Genomic DNA, 16697 nt, shown 5'->3' on the forward strand with positions numbered 1-16697 from the left:
TTTTCTAATAAATGGAACGGAATTTTAGTAATATAATTAAAAAGTAGCTAGTTCGTATTATTAGTAGAAAAGAGATATATTTATTACAAAAATCTAGAAAATAAAAGATCGTAAACATAGCGACAAATAATAATAATAATAATAATAATAATAATAATAATAATAATAATAATAATAATAATAATAATAATAATAATAATGATAATAATAATAACAATAACAAACTAAAACTAAATAGAAGTATTTAGAGACAATATTCATGAAATATAGGGATTAATGTCAACAAGAAAATATGAACGATAGCAAATTTTAAAAAATAGAAATTTGAAGGTATAAGTAAATATTTAAAAAATATCATAGGAAGCATTGAAGACAATGAGAACAAAATCAGCGTAAATCAATGAAACAATCTTCCAAATTGAGAAGGGAGATCCATCAAGATTTCAAGAAATAATTATTATATAGTTTTAGTATAAAGAGAGAAAATTCATATACTTATGGATACAGAGTTTATAGAATACAAAGTTTGATATCAACAAGAAAAATATTAAATTAAAGATTAAAGGTTGAAATATATAAGTAAATAGCGAATAGGTTATAATGTAGTATAAGATAAATATGATTTATACAGTTCTATAAATATCCGTCAAATGTAAATAATGTAAATCATGTAAATATGATTTAGTATTGTAGTTTAGGATAGATTAAAGTATATGGTATAAGCATATGGAAAAATATTTACATGCACTCATTAAATATTCTTTAAAATACATAATTATAGTAATAAAACAGGTAGATATACTAAAAAATAACTTTATACCTAGGCGCAAGAGTTGCTGTGTGGTAAGTAGCTTGCTTACTTCCGGTTTGCTCACTGCGCATGTGCATCAGACTGGCTACTTGCCGTTAACGAAGATAGACATGGGTTTCGGCTCTGTCTAAAGAAAGAAAAATTGAAGAATTCGCCGGGGTAAGTCGTTTTTGTTGCTCAGCTGGGCAGCAATTTATTGCTTCTATTTATTTTTTTAGTAAATTGTTGTCCAGCGGTGTGGCATCTTCGCTTTCCTGGGCGAGTCTTTTGTGTGTTCGTTGTACGAACAAATTTTGTTTGTGGGAGGCGGGTTCGCTTGCCCACGGTAGCGAAATTTTTTGTTTTGACTTTGAGCCAAAAAAAAAATGCAGCTTTGAGTGAAGTCGACCGAGGTGGGCGGAATTGGTCTTTTGAGCTGTGTGTGATTTATTGTGTTTCAATTTTTTTCAGTAAATTTCGTATAGCTCTGAGGCAGTTCCGTTTGCTTTCGGCGGCTTTAAGTTGTTGCTCATTCAGTGAGCAAATTGTGTTTATCGTTAGTCGTTATTGGTAGGCGTGGTCGAGTCAACATAACGGCGAACTAAGAACTTTTTTGTCTTGTGAAAACTTTTTTGTCTTGTGAAAACTTTTTTGTCTTGTGAAAACTTTTTGTGTCTCACTTTGCGAAAATTGTTGATTTTGTGGGCGTATCTCGCCTCCGAAAAACTTGTGAAAATTCTGCTGCTGTGACCCTGGATTACCTTTATTGGAATACCTTTACTGGAATACTTTTATTTTGGAGTACCTTTATTGGAATACCTTTATTGGAATACCTATAGGTATTGCTGGTGGCCGGAATTGTGTTGCTGTGACTTAAACTGTCTTCCTTCTTTCCTTTTCTCTGCTCTGTCTTCTGTTCTTTTGTATTTAATTTGTTTTTTGTGAACTTTTTTGTTGAACTTGTTTGTGAACTATTTTCTGAACTTTTTTGTTGAACATTTGAACCTTTATTTTTTGCAAGCATGGCAAAAAAGGGAAACACTGTCTTGGAGTGGGAAGTGTGCCCACCCAAGCAGTGGTCGAAAGAAATGGAGGAAAGAACAGTGACGCTCCGAACCTACTCAAAGGATAGCGTCACTGTCTTTCCTCAAACTATTATTGAAAAGGAACTTACGAATGTTAATGCCAACTTTAAATATATTTCAAGGGGAGTCAAATATGCAACCGTGTGGTTGCTTTTTGACTCCCCGAGTGAAGCTCGCAAATTTGCGAGTGGGCCCATTGAGGGCAAAGAAATTTTGTTTCTGCCCACATATTGTGGACAAAAATTGACGAGGGCTTGGGTCTGCGGGTTGCCGCCTGTAATAAAGCCCGAGTGGATAGAGGATTCTTTCCGCCGGGGTCTGGGCGGCACCGGAACCAAGCTCCTCAATGTAAAAATTTTGCCAGCAATTGACTGGGAGGGGTTAAAAGCGGTGTTGACCCTTCGGTCCCAGTCGATTGCGAGTCTGGTTTTTCCAGACATTTTAAAGACGGCTCAGGCAAGGTATCCAGTGATTTTGGAGAAACGCCCTCCTAAATGTCACAAGTGCCTTGAATCCGGCCATTTAAAAAAGAACTGTCCCAAGGGCCGAGGTAAGGCCCCGGAGCAGAGGAAAAAAGAGAATGAGTCCTCCGCCCACCATTGGAGGGGGAGACGGAGGAAGTCGTGGAGGCAGTGGCCTCCACGAATAGAAAGAGGAAGGTGAGCAACGGTGGTTGCTCACCAGGAGAAATAGAAGTTGCGGGAAAGGAGGACACCTCGGGTGTGCCGAAAGATGCCCCGACCCCCGCAACCGGTAAAAGGGAAAAAAAGAAAAGGAGAAACGGGAGACGGTCGGCGGACGTGCCACCGACCGAACCCGTTGCCTCTCCGTTGGGAAGTGTGCCACCGGATCGGGAGGCTCTGTCAGTGGGATTTGTGTCACTGACAGAGCAGGTTGCGGCCCATTCCGATGATGAGGAAACGGAGTATATCTTCTGTTACCTTAAGGGAAGGCCCGTTGAAAAGTGTCTGGATGATCTATTTGACCGTGAGCGTTACGACTGGGCATGTATAGCCCATCCACGTTGGCCTCCGCAGGTGGCTGCGGAGGTCTTAAGTCATTGTGAAGTCATGGAGGTCGAAAAGACCTGTCAAAAAGAGGATTTTATTTACTTTCTTTCGGGCTTGCTACTGCGAGATCTCCTGATGGCGACGAGACAATTACTTGGAGGCCAGGATGAGGAAGATTAGATCTTTAAACATAACTTTTATTGAACTGCCATTGAATTTTTGACTTGTATTGAACAATGTTTTCGAGGGGTTATCGATCGGCGGGCGTCGGTGCCTCTCTCATTTTTATTCACCTTTTGTTATCATCCTCATCTCATTAATGTCCGTGTCCAGCCCGCAGCTACTTTACGTTTGTCTGTCCTTGTTTGTCCCCTTTTTGTAAGGCCTTAATGGCCAATTTAATGAAATAAAGTAGCTTGCTTACCAACCACATGGTTCCGGGTTCAGTCCCACTGCGGGGCACCTTGGGCAAGTGTCTTCTATTATAGCCTCGGGCCGACCAAAGCCTTGTGAGTGGATTTGGTAGACGGAAACTGAAAGAAGCCCGTCGTATATATGTATATATATATATATATATATATATATATATATATATATGTGTGTGTGTGTGTGTGTGTGTGTGTGTGTGTGTGTGTGTGTGTGTTTGTCCCCCCAACATCGCTTGACAACCGATGCTGGTGTGTTTACGCCCCCGTAACTTAGCGGTTCGGCAAAAGAGACCGATGGAATAAGTACTAGGCTTACAAAGAATAGGTCCTGGGGTCTATTTGCTCGACTAAAGACGGTGCTCCAGCATGGCCGCAGTCAAATGACTGAAACAAGTAAAAGAGTACCTAAATATTGTTTAAACATTATTAGTATGGAAATAATTTCTAAATATGAATTATCATTACAGTGGTAAATTGCTTCAAAGCAGTGGCTATCAACTTCTTTTGCCTATGGGCCCCTTTGATTTCTATTTTACTCTACTGGACCCTCATACTCATTCGATGTTTAAGAAATGCTGTTATATTTTCATGATCAAATATTATTAGGAATTATATTTAAAAAATGGGAAAATATTTTGTGTATTGTAGAAGTATGACCAATTTATCGCACACAAATTTTCACAACAAAATCTTGTATGCACCATTAAGGGACATATGGACCACGTTTGGGAACCACTGCTGTAGAGTGTCAGGTTGAATACTTTTTCAGTATTTCAGTATTTAAACTTGTTTACCAAAGTTTATTTCTCATAGCGGACGACTTTACTTTTTATCGTATTAGAGTCATTCCAATAAATAATATATACTAAGCGAAAAGTCTTTTCTCATCACGCTGTTTAGGTTTTGATGTACCTCGCTTAGCTGATAACTCCTTAATCCTGTATATTTCTTATTTCTTTACTGCCCACAAGGGGCTACACACAGAGAGAACAAACAAGGACATACAAACGGATTAAGTCGATTATATCTACCCCAGTGCGTAACAGGTACTTATTTAATCGACCCCGAAAGGATGAAAGGCAAAATCGACCTCGGCGGAATTTGAACTCAGAACGTAGCGGCAGACGAAATACCGCTAAGCATTTCGCCCGGCGTGCTAACATTTCTGCCAGCTCGCCGCCTTCCGTATATTTCTATTGCCTAATATGATTTGTACATAGACACGCACATACACAGATGATGTGTAGCTGTAGTCTATTAACTGAACATAGCAAATATTCTTGCAGACCAACAGTTGAATAAAATGCAATGTCGAAGTTAACTGGCAGGGTGTGAACTCGGTCATTAATAAATGAAATAAATTACTGCTCAGCGAGTTACCAGCTATACCACCCTTAGAGACCTGGTAACAATATCATAATAGCTTGTATCAAACAAAGTTTGATATTAAATGTTTCAGTGGATAGTTCGTCAATTAGTTGTCATTAGTCGTGCTCATGCAACATCTTGCAAGAAGCAAAGCAATTCCATAAATGTTTTCTCAGCGCAGCATAGCAAACGAGCTTGCCAGTACAATTAACTAAATGACATCATGAAATCGATAGTACGTCTTCTCACTCTTCTCGATAAAAATGACCTTATGTCTCAAAAGGAAAATAATATGAGGCGCGTAGGAATCATTTCCACGCAAATCGAATGGCTTATGTAGGGTCGGGAAACTGTTTTTGCTTCTGCAGGTCGGATATGAGTCGATGCTGAACCATATAAATGCCACAAATTTTTTTAATGTAGAAATTATTCCATCTATTAAAAAAAAGAAAAATAATTCTTAAAAACATATAAAAAGCAAAATAATGCATTGAATGGTGGTAAATTAAGTATAAGAAAGGAATTTATTGAATTTTAATGCGAATAGGGGCAAATCTGTGTGAAGACAATGTTTTTTATTGTTTAAAACTCCCTCAACATTGCATGTAGACTCATTGATGTCGAAAGCAAGACAGGTATAAGTGAATTTTGCTCTTCAAAGGTTCCTGATGTTCCACTTTTTTGAAAATAATTGTACTAACAGATAAGCGCTGCCAAATAATGACGCAGTCTATTTTTCATAGACAGGTAAGTTAGAATACTTCTCACATGGATGTATATATTTTATATAGAAGTCCAGCAATTATATACCTTTAGACTGATATTTCTTTTCTATTATGTTACCATATTCTATTTAATTCCGTTCCATTTCATAATTTCGTAGTGTAGTGTCTATTTTCACATTAAACGGAGTAACAGACAGCTTGAACTTATTTGCGTATAAACGAAAATCAGTAAACTGAAGTGAAAATTTTTTTCTTTATTCTTGAAATATATTCATAAATATGCCTACATCATGTGCTTTACTTTTTTGAAAAGTAGAAAAATGTGTAATAAGGAACTTATTACGGTTTGTCATGACTGTTCCTTTCTTTCAAGTGCCACGATTCGGACATACATCTTTTGTGTCAGCTGATTTTTTTTTTTCTGTCTTAAAGTTGCAAATCTAAATTATTTAAATAAAGTATTATGCCCACAACAAATTTCAATTTTACACATCAATCGAGGTCGTGGAACAGTGAATCTCCAATATTTTTGCTTTCAAGAAATATCAAATATTATTGTCACTTTTTCATGCAAATAAAACACTCTTTGTAGCATTGATTTTCGTGTAAGCCAGCATCCCCAGCAAAAATAAGCTGTCTCCAGATTGTGGCTCTGTATCCAACAAAATATGTTGAAACACATATGTTTTAATCTACAAGAAAATACTAAATACAATTATATGTTATTTTCATCAAAGCCTCGTTAAAGTTAATTGAAAAAATACCTTTAACAATTAGAAAATTGAAGGAAAATGCTACGAGTCCTTATTCTCATCAAGCGCGCAATGAATTTCATGCATTCCTTATGCAAGTTTTAATGTCTGGTGATACATCTTTAACTTACTGTGTGATATATGCAAATAAATATTTATTTTCTGGGTAAATAATATCTACAACTACCTCTCCATCTGCAAAATGTTTTTCACAAAACATTTAGTGATTTCGTTGCTGGTATGGATATTTCCTTCATTTTAAAAAGGTAGCACTAAATTCCCCAAACCTTCCTCGGAAGCGAAATTTTCACATTCCTTGCCTGCCCAGTAAAACTGTTAACATTTCTACTTTGATGGGTTTCGTAATTTTGCCTAATAATTGCCACTTTCTTCACGTAACATTTCTTGGCACATGGGACAGATTGGTGCTCAAGGAAGAAATAATCTGTGTCCAAGTATTGATGTTTCTTACATTTTACATTAAATGCATTCAAAACTTGAGCATTGAACAAGTATTATAAGTTTAAGTATTTAAATAATTCGCTCATCTGATACCTTGCTGTTGTCAGAGATGTCAAGAAGTTGCGCAACAACCACCAGTAAGTGAATCGTCTGTTTAGCTTTCTATTTAACAACCAAGTATGTAGGAACATCACTGAATAGCATATATAGAAAAAGAACAGTTGGTCCCAAATATTACTTGCAAATAGTATGAATATCCACCATACTTAATAAAAAATAAAGGTCGACAAATTGCTAGAATTAATAATATTTTTCCATTTGTAGATATTTACTGAGGATTATTTTAAAAACATATGTCAATGATTCTCCTGACTAATTTTAGCGATCCTGACTGGGCATCTGCGCTACCACAGTGGGTATTTAATGCGTATGCCCTGGGTTTCGTATACAACAGTGTTTGGTGTGAAACGAAACAGAACTTTAGGCTTCTATTATTATACACTATGCATGGCATCATCATGTGGTTATTTGAAACACAGAATAAGGAAAAAATTACAATATTTTTCTACTGGTTGGGTCTGGTCTGCGGGCCTTAGATTGCCTCCTTCTGGCCTATAATATATTTGTTTGATTTTGTGTCTTATTCTGCTGATTTCAAATCCTATCAGTTTTCTCATTGCTCTTTACCTTCTTGATTATTAAAAGATAAGTGATAATAATTTAATAAGATAAATTAAATCGAATAAGATCCGACCTGCCTCTACAAAAGACGAGCTTCACAGAATAAGCGTAAAGACGCCCTTCAGTCATGAATGACCATAGGATTGCACCTAGAAAGTAACCTTCCGAGGCACAAGTTTGGGCAAAGTTGCTTATGAAAGATCAGCAGTCACCTAGGCATACCAGCCTGCCCTTTCCACGCCTTTGATGTTATCCAAAGGAAAGGCAAAGGCCGATTCAGCTTGGCACCAGTGACATCGCAACTCATTTCTGCGGCTGGGAGAACTGGAGCAACGTGAAATAAAGTGTCTTACTCAAGAACACAACACAGCCTGATCCGGGAATCGAACTCACAACTTCATGATCGTGAGCCTGATGCTCTAACCACTGAGCCACGCACCTTCACAAAAATAAGCGTAAACTCATGACAAGTCAGATCCAAGAATCAATGACCATTACTCGTTCTATAAATTTCACTCCACTTAGGCAGTTAATACAGCGTTGATAAAGAACTGTCACACGATCACGTGTGCATTCTCCTGTAATATATGAATCCTTGCACTCAGGCTGGAAAAATCAATATCAGACTGAGTCACTTTGGACATGCACATTGTTAAAACGTGGGAAACATAAATATAAAGTAGTTAATTACGAGCCATAAACATTTTCAATGCTGTTTATCATTGGTTATCATATTAAATGTCTTGCAGTATTTCTTCTCACTTATTGCGTCATGAATTCAAATCCTGCCGCGATCAACTTTGCTATTTATCAATCTGGGGTTATTAAAATAAAGTACCGGCGTCTGATTTATTCGACTAACTCCATACCCCTAAATCTTAGTACTTGTACCTATATTAGAAACAATTACTATTTATATCTTCAATTTAGAAAACTAACATACACCCGTTCATCCAAAAATCACTAATATTTGCTATCTGCCCACTCAATAATTGAGACTATCAAATTAATGAATATGATGCAATTTGTCCAGATATTGAAATTTTTCGCGGATTTATTATTATTATTATTATTATTATTATTTTGTAATTGTTTCCATAGTATAAAATGATAACGAGAATTGAATTGGTTTTCCTACAAACGCAGAAGACAGACGGCAACACTATTAATTCTACTGCGTTTACCTGAAGCAAACTTCTTTATCTTTAAGAAAATATGTTGATATTGCTCTATTGTTACTACGTTTTATTTTATTTATTTCTACTTTAGCTCTTTACTCTGTCTGTTGTTGCATTTGTTTTTGGTGCTGATGGTGATATTTTCGTCGTCGTTATTATTATTATTATTATTATTATTATTATTATTATTATTATTATCATTATTATTATTATTATTATTATCATTATTATTATTATTATCATTATCATTATTATTATTATTATTATTATTATTATTATTATTATTATTATTATTATTATTATTATTATTATTATTATTATTATTATTATTATTATTATTATTATTATTATTATTATTATTATTATTATTATTATTATTATTATTATTATTATTATTATTATTATTAGTAGTAGTAGTAGTAACAGCACAGTGGTATTGTTTTAGCTATAGCTATTGTTTCCGGACGTTACTGTCTAAAGATGTATTTTGCTCATGTTATATATGTTGTCTTTTTCTAACATAAGGTAGATTTGTTGAATATCATTTTATTGTTAATATATCGTGTTAAGAGGAAAGTTGGATTGTTTCAAATCTTTTCCAAAGAGGGAAAGAACATTGTTATTTGTTGTTTGCCATTTGTTTCTTCTGTGAAAGCAACAGTAATTTTTCAGCATACCTACTTCAGTGGTGATCGTGAGAGCGTTTTTCTATCACGGTCGTAGCTGCCTTCATTTCCCGGTGGAAGAGCGAAAACAAAACAAATCTAATTGATGTGCAAACATTAATACAAGTTAAGAGCAGCAATACTTACACCGTGAGATATGCAAAATATAAACAGTCGACGAACATATCAACAACAATAACAGTAGAAACACCCACGACAGTATTATCAACAGTAACCTTCACAACAATAGCTACCAAAATAAAAGCATGTTTGAATTTGCAATTTCAAAAGTAGTTTTTGGTTCGACATCACCAAGGTGGTTTAAATTCACCTTGCTAACTTAAACTCAGATAAAACAATGTGTTAAAAGCGATGAACGTATTTCAGTTCCTCAGAGTCGATTATAACCGACTTAACCCCTTCCCCCGAATTAACTGGCGCTGTGCCAAAAATCTCAAACTGATGTTTAGTTGGTTCTCTATGGAATAGAAGCAAATGACACGTCGAGGACACTCTTTTGAGTTAAGAACTAAAAATGTAAGACAAAAAGATAGGCTATATGAAGGAGTTCCATTTGTTCTTTGGCTAGATTCTCATATAGAAATAACAAAGGCGAAATCTGGTTGGTGTAAACTAATATTTTAGTGTTTTTTTTGCTTATAGAGTAAACATTTGATATGTGTGTGCATATGTGTGTGTGTATATATATATATATATATATATTTATATATGTGTGTATATATATATATATGTGTGTGTGTGTGTGTGTGTGTGTGTGTGTGTGTGTGTGTGTGTGTGTGTGTGTGTGTGTGCGCGTGTGTCGGGGAACTTGTAAAGGAAACCATGAGATAGAATGAGGAGTGAACAAAAATGAACGTAATTTCCGCGATATTGGTTATACTGAGAATCTTATACCAAATACATTTAATGCGAATTCCGAGCAGTAAGAATGTGATACTGTTGATGTAAGATGAAAATCAGTAATGTTTCTATCACTAGTGATAAAGCCAATGTGAAGGCATTCTTCCATGAAAAAGTGAAAAGTTTGAATAAATGCAAGAAAAAAAAAAAGGACATCTTCCAAAAGTTATAACAAATGAACACCAACATTAACAACTTGAACAAAATTTCAAGACACAAGCGTGGAGGAAACCTTTTGGCCACTGAAGAGAGAACTATCTAATTTAATTACTAAATAAACTGAAATAGGGTAGTATCTACATTTTCTGCAGTAACACTACTAATTGTTGAAACGAAAAGATCAGCGGAACAGCGGTATTAAATCAAAAGCAATAAAGATGAACAATGAGCATGGTTGAAATAGCGCTGAAATTACGTCTCAAATCAAAAGAGCTTGTTTCCATAGTATAGCATGATAACGAGAGTTGAATTGGTTTTCCTACAAACCGATATAGCTTGGCTACGTGAAAATCAAGCATAACCACAAGAACTTTAGCAAGAACAGTAAACCAAATAATTGCAATCACAACCAGATCTTGAACAATAAACAACAAAATTATCGAGCGAAGCAAGCAAGAAGTCCAAGAGGACCAAAGTACTCTAATAGACAAATTGATGGTTAGTTTCTTACAGATACGAAACACCAACCATTGACACTCATTCCGTGACGAAATGTTGGAAAGCAATTTCGAGCTGAACAGCTAACTGAAAGGAAAGGAAATAAAAGATAGTCTCGCAATCAGTCTTTCCTCGATAAGTTAATGTTTTATAGTTTAATCAGAGGAGAAAGCGGAGTGTTCATTATCTTTCTGCTGGATCTCCAAGTGCGTGACACGGTGGCCTTATATCAAGAGAAACACTGCATAACCCTGCAGGTGTGGCCCAATTAGAATTTTCTTCTGGTCAAGTTGCTCATCCTGCTCAAAAGGTCCTTGAATAAGGGTTGTTTAAGGCTGTGGAACGAAATACCTATGTTTCCAGAGGTGAATTATTCAAACCCCAAATGATTTCCACTCAACACATTACTATGATGTTCCCCCACTACGTCTGCTCATGATCAGAGATGCACATATCGTCAGCTGGTTAAGGTCAAACAACCGACAAGCAAATCTGTGGTAACGAGCAGAATATTTGTTGCAGCCTATCTTTTATACCAAGAGAAAACAATGTACATGATAACACTTCCAATCAATTAAAATCAGAAGCAATGAAAGCCAGTGCCAGGTACTGCATCAGGGCAACAACCAGTGCTTGGTACTGCATCAGAGCATATTATTATTATTATTATTATTATTATTATTATTATTGATAATGCTTTATAATCTTTAGATATTTTCTTCATTGATGAACAATTTTTAATGAGGCTATTGTTGTTTATTACACAGTTTGTTAAATAGTTATTAGTCATGCTTAAAAAATAGTTATTGCTTTTACAGCTGTTTCGAACTGAGAGCGATATAGTTAGCAGGCTGTCATGATTTTCATGTTAATCAATTGAAAACCTTCTCTCGCCTTATATAAAAATTCATAAAATTCTTGGTCACGTCAGACATCCACTGTTGTCTGTAGTAGTTATACCCTGTTATTTAAAGTATCATTTTCCCTAGTTGGAAATATTTCCGAAATCCTATAAACTGGTGTATAGCGCAAGGAAATAGAAAATTTCTCGACCAGAATTGTAGTGGAGGCATTAATTTACGAAATAGTAAGTTCGTAAAATGAACAATCTTCTGCTCCCAAGGGTAATTTGATCAACACTATGTGTAAAACTTTGGAACTTTGAATTCTAAGTGAGACACTCATTTGAAGTCAAAATGAACTTAGACATGCTTATAGTCACCATCGCACTGCTTAAGACTAGATTCACTTTTCAAAGTATTTAAGAGTCAATAAATTTTAATTACTTTTAATTACACGGTTGTCTTACTGCTCTTACATTTTACCAGAATTAATTATTTAAATAATCAGTTCTTTTCACTAATAAAAATTTAGTGTCAATTGATTAAGATTTCTTCGCTTACTGCATTAGGCACCATATTGGTTAATTTACTAGTAATTTAGTTATAATTAATTGCCTAGCATACATCACTATGTAAGGAGAAAAAGCATAAACATCGCAGCATCACACTTCAACGTTCTTGTCTGTTGAAGTAAGATAATAAATTTTACTTTACCAACCGTAAAATCTGATAGTTAATTTATTCAATGGGTGTCAAAACGCTGTCTTTGGTTTAAAGAGGAATATATAACATTCTAAGACTTTTACCGGAAATATCGAGTGAGACACATGTCAGATATATTTAACATTTTATGGATCTCACATTACTAGACTTGTTCTGCTGTTAATGATGAGTGTCGTTCGTCAGAAAGTAGTTCCGGATGTGAAACATATTATCTATTTTCACTATCGAGAATATTAAATATATAAATGCATACATTCAACATACATACATACATACGTACGTACGTACGTACGTACGTACGTATGTATGTATGTATGTATGTATGTATGTATGTATGTATGTGTGTATGTATGTATGTATGTATGTATGTATGTATACATAATGATTGCTTTATTTTGTCAGGTGATAACCGTCTCACATTCAGCCTGATTGTTCTGATTTACTTTCAACTTTCATGTGCCTAGATATGACTTTACACGTTGCCACGCATCCATTGCTATTCGACTTTACAAAATACAAAACAGATCAAGAAATGAAATTATACTGTAGAATTTGTACGTCATTGGAGTTAAGTGGCAAAAGCTTGTTTAAGAATTTTGCCACTCTATCGATCACCATAGTAGGTTCCAGTGAGAAGCATTCCAAGAAGACTGGTACTATTTTGAGGGCAAGTTTTATGTCAGAGTATCTTTCTCCTAGAAGAGATAGCTTCCCAACAGCTCTGGGAAATCTATTTAACCCATAACCAGGACCCAGACAGTTACTATCTTTTCGGGTCATAACGGATCTGGGAGTAATGGTAACTAAGGAGTGACTCCACGCTTCTCACAACGCCAAAACTCTTGAGCTAGAGTTTCACCTCTAGGTTCATTTTAAAGCCAAACCCAGAACATACATACATACAACATTTAAAAACCAATTTTTTCATTGGAATTTTGTTGGGTTAGTCATCTGGCCAGTTACATAAGTTACTGGGTAAATGTAACAGTTCTAAGTTTGACGTTCAGATTTATAGGTGTTTTCTTTTATTTGTGTATTTAATTCGACATTGTACCAATTCACCAACGTTTTTGTGGGAAATAGGTTTCAGAGCACTCTTTGGATACTAGTGTCTGTCCACAAGAATAATTATTTCTTATCATCCGAGTGGCTTTGTATGAAACGTGAAAATTGTTGTTAGGAATTAGCAATACTGGAACATACCTCCCACGTAAAGAATGGAATAACTTAGTCATTATAAGTAAAGAGAAGTACTTGAAGTACGAGAGTACGTAGTAGGCGGTCAGAAATAGTTGTATCTTTACTGGTTTGACTAAGTATACTCTATACTGAAGTGAGCGTTATAAAAATCCAGCATTTTTAAGGATTATAACAGTGGCGAAGAGGATAAAGCAATTCACGTGGAGTTATTTGAAACTCGAAGAGGAGTTAATAAACCCACAAAGTTAGTGTACAAATTGTACGAAAAATCGGAAAAGTACGGAAAATTTGTTGGCAGGTTTGCCCGAGTGGCAAAAACAGCAACAACAACAACAGCAGATACAACTGCATGAGCAACAACAGAAGCAACAACAACAAATAATATTACAGCAACAAATGCTGCAATTACTGAAGTCATCAGGAAAGTCAGAAAAAATGTTCTCGCCAGACTATGTTGCGAACTCGAAAATAGTATTCAAATACAAACCAGATGAAGGAGTTACCTTCGAGGCATACTACAGAAGATATGAGCATATCTTTGATAAAGAATATAAAGATTGGGACGACGGGATGAACACACGTTTTATCATAGGAAAACTGGTGGCAGCAGAACATGAGCGTTGCAGCAATTATGCACTCCCGAGAAAACCTTTTGACTTAAACTTTAATGACACAGTAAATATATTGTGTAAATTTTTTAGAGTAAAAAGCTAATTGTTCAACATGCATTGAGAGTGTCCTAACATAGAGAAAAACAACGACGAGGACTACATCACATATACTGGTAGAGTAAACAGGGAATTCGAGAGGTTTAAGCTGGACGAACTAATGCCAGATATATTCAAATGCCTGATTTTTACACAGGGACTTACTGCTGAAAAAGATACAGAGTTAGAATTAGAATTCTCGCTAAGATGGAACAAAGCCAGGATGTAACCCTACAACAAATATCAGAAGAATGTGAAAGGATAGTTAAATTAAGAGACGTCACAGGGGAAAATGAACGTAAAGACTGTTTCCAAGTAAAGCAAGTGCGAAATAGTCAGTATAGAGATAAAGTGTTTTCTAAAGAACTCGACAAAAATCAGGAAATAACCCATGTTTTGCATGTGGAGGTATACACCTGAGGACAAATTGTCCATTTAAGAAAACGGAGTGCTTTCGTTGTGGAAATATAGGACATATAAAGACGCACTGTAGAACGAAGATGGCAAAACTTCAGAACAAAGGAAAAAGAATAAATAATATGTCATCGGAAGAAATTGGTAATATATCGATGAGGAAATTCGTGAAGGTGAAAATCGGAAATACAAGTGTTAAAATGCAGCTGAACACTGGTAGTGACATCACAATTATAAGCAAAAAAACATAGAAGTACGTCGGTAGGCCAAAGTTAATTAAATATAAAAAGGTAGCACATGGTCTTACGGGGAAAAGATTATATTTTTTTTTCGGTGAATTCATATGCAATGTAACATTTCGAGATAAAAAAAAAAAGCTAAGATATGTGTGGTAAAATGTTCGCTTAATTTATTCGGAACAGAGTGGATAGAACTATTCAAACTATGGAATACGACCATAAGTATATTTTGTGTGGAAATTTAGTCGGTTCAGTCGAAACAAAAAAGTACAGTAAAGCAGAGTGGAACACCTATATGTAAGCCAAAACGAAACGAAAAACTACCCACGATAAAAAGTAAACATTGTTCAAAAATAGATGTTCCGTGGTCAAGAATACACATCAATGTTATTGGTCTTTTGAATGGTTCTTACTACTTAGTGGTAGCTGATAGCTTTTCGAAATGGCCTGAAATTTGTGTAGAAAACCAACCTCCTCAACTGTAATAAATTTTTACACGAATTGTTTGCGAGATTTGGAATCCCAGACGTGATATGATAGTGTCTGACAATGGAACGCAATTTGTGTCTGCTGAATTTTAAATGTCTTTTGAAACGTTCACGGTTGAACATATAACTACGGCGCCATACCATCACAGATCTAACGGACAGGCAAAAACGCTTTGTCGATATTTTCAAGAAAGCCCTAAGAAAGTCGAATAAGGAAGTCACGGATGAGGTAACTCTACAACAATCTTTAAGAGTGTGACACCAAATCCGAATACACCAGTCGGTAGCTCACCAGCGGAGTTGATGTTTGCAAGGAAAGTAAAATCAGTCTTTGATAAATTGCTCCCTGGCAAGAAAAGAAAAAGTGCCAGGGAAGACGTAGCAAGATTCCTTAAAGTAGGTTGAAAAGGTGTATATGAGGAAATATAAGAATGGAAAATAGAGTTGGGAAGATGGCATAATTACCAAATGCATAGGGGAAATGCTGTACTGGGTAAAAAGTAGAAAAGCATACATAAGAGAGAAAGGAACTAAGTCAAAAATATATTAATGGAAAGTGAACCAAAGAAGTTGGGAGAACCGAGGGAATGCTTGTACGATACGTTCCAAGTACCAATGCCACTACTGGTGATTGAACCCAGGCGTATATGTGAGAGGAAAAGAAAACATACTGAGTTCCTGAAAATAAATACCAAGCGCTAAAAATATTAGATTGTGTGAAAAAAAACCCTCAAAAAAGTGAGGTGGGGTGAAGAAAAAATTATTGCTAAATAAAATGACACTTCCTAAGAAAAACTTAAAAGGGGAGTTGTTGTAGGGAATTAGTAATAATGGTAACCCCTCCTACGTGACGAATGGAATAACCTAGTCATTATAAATAAAGAGAGGTACATGAAGTACGATAGTAAGTAGTAGGCGGTCAGAGATGGTCGTGTATTTACTAGGTTTACTAAGTATACTGTATACCGAAGTGGGCGTTATAATAATCCAACATTTCTAAGGATATGACAAAAAGATTAACACAATCTAGAATTGAAATACTAAATGTGTGTTACTAATAAAGTTGTTTAAATTCTATTAGTATTTTCCCCTACCTATAAAAGTTCAAAAGTAAGTTAGATAATTTTAGTTTTAGATGAAGCTTATCAATGTTGATCCTTACATGCTCAAAAAGTTAGTTTAATTGTAAAATCAAGATTATATGTTTGTATTTGAATTAACTTTTCTGTAGTTGCTTACTGATACCAATTCAATGACAGGATAGCTATCACGTCCACTATTAAAGACACAAATCGGATAATCTTAGATTAATCTCATAAGGAGACAACGATTTTTTGCGTTCCTCATTAAAAACCATTCACG

At 35.3% G+C, this 16697-nt stretch overlaps 1 pseudogene; it reads left to right on the top strand.

The window, feature by feature from the left end:
- The first annotated feature begins 13922 nt into the window (after nt 1–13922).
- The window catches only part of LOC149137062 (uncharacterized), a 49874-nt pseudogene continuing 47099 nt past the window's right edge, over nt 13923–16697 (top strand).

Source organism: Octopus bimaculoides, chromosome 2, assembly GCF_046866305.1.
Source record: "Octopus bimaculoides isolate indiv1 chromosome 2, ASM4686630v1, whole genome shotgun sequence".
In the NCBI taxonomy this organism is placed as follows: domain Eukaryota; kingdom Metazoa; phylum Mollusca; class Cephalopoda; order Octopoda; family Octopodidae; genus Octopus; species Octopus bimaculoides.